General features: G+C 39.4%; 1 non-coding gene across 1 annotated transcript; it reads left to right on the top strand.

Annotated features, from left to right (window-relative positions):
- The first annotated feature begins 613 nt into the window (after positions 1-613).
- Positions 614-732, top strand: LOC120613779 (5S ribosomal RNA). Its single transcript, XR_005655765.1, has one exon. It is a non-coding gene; the product is annotated as a 5S ribosomal RNA (ribosomal RNA).
- The last annotated feature ends 563 nt before the right edge of the window (positions 733-1,295 follow it).

Consider the following 1,295-nt stretch of genomic DNA (forward strand, 5'->3'; position numbering starts at 1 on the left):
ATCTACGTAGGAAATACTTAATTCCTTGATATTCACTGGCTACTACTTTTAGAAACTAAAAGCAGAGCTCTTTTCCAAAATCAAATCAAAGTCACTACATCAGTTATCTAACTGCCTCATAACAAACCATACCAAAACATAGTGGATTAAAACAATAACGATCATCTATTTTGTTCACAAATCTGTAGTCTAGGCAAGGCTCAGCTGGGTGGCTTCTTTCTGTTCCACATAGTGTCAGTTGGAGTGGCCTGATGAGGGTTTGGAGAATCCATTTTCAATACAGCTCATCCTGTGCCTGGCAATTTGGTGCCAGCTCTCAGCTGGGAGCTAGCTGCGGCTATGGCCAGGGGCCTCAGTTCCTCCTCACATGGGTCCCTCTGTGATTTTCTTGGGCCTCTTCATAGCATAGTTATTGTTCTAATAGTGAATGTCCCATGAAAACAAATGGATATGAGTGACATTTTTATGGCCTTACTTTACTTGAAGCAGTCACAATGCCCTGCCCAGGTTCAAAAGGAAGGGACCCAGACTCTACTTTTGGGTTAGTAGCAAGAGTCTTGAGAGCATTTGGGTAGGAGATACCATTGCAATTGTCTTTAAAAATCACAATCTGGTCTACGGCCATGCCACCCTGAACAAGCCCGAACCCATCTGATCTTGGAAGCTAAGCAGGGTCGGGCCTGGTTAGTACTTGGATGGGAGACCACCCAGGAAGACCAGGTGCTGTAGGCATAAAAAATAAAAAATAAGGGATTGTAAACTGACAAGATCCTTGCAATCTGTGAGGTCAACCAAGGGTTGCCTTTCCTAAAAATAAATAAATAAAATAAAATAAAATCACAATCTATTACAGGGACTAAAGTAACAAGTAACTATCTGTAGGATAATTCTGTACCATGCACATAAACAAAATTCCAACCCATATGTCTCTCCAGTTCTAATCAGTGTAACTTTTTGTCTGTCTCTCCCTTAGATGTTTAAAGACAGGAGGAAATTGCTTTCATACATTAGAATATCAAATCATTATATGTTAAATCCAATATTTTCCCTGCCTACCTTACAAGGTTGTTGTGAGGATAAAATGGAATAATGTACATAAAAAGAACTTTTATATAAAATGTGCAGTACAGTACAAACATAAGGTCCTGTTAACATAGTTGTAAGTCATTCTCTCAGTTCTTGGGCCTGGGAAGGTACTGATTTAAACACATTGAAAAACATGCCCCACATCCAGGCTGGATACATGGTAACAAGGCTATGTTAATTTTTTTTTTTTTCTCTGAGTACATAGAGTA

Source organism: Pteropus medius, unplaced genomic scaffold, assembly GCF_902729225.1.
Source record: "Pteropus medius unplaced genomic scaffold, Ma_sr-lr_union100, whole genome shotgun sequence".
In the NCBI taxonomy this organism is placed as follows: Eukaryota; Metazoa; Chordata; class Mammalia; order Chiroptera; family Pteropodidae; genus Pteropus; species Pteropus medius.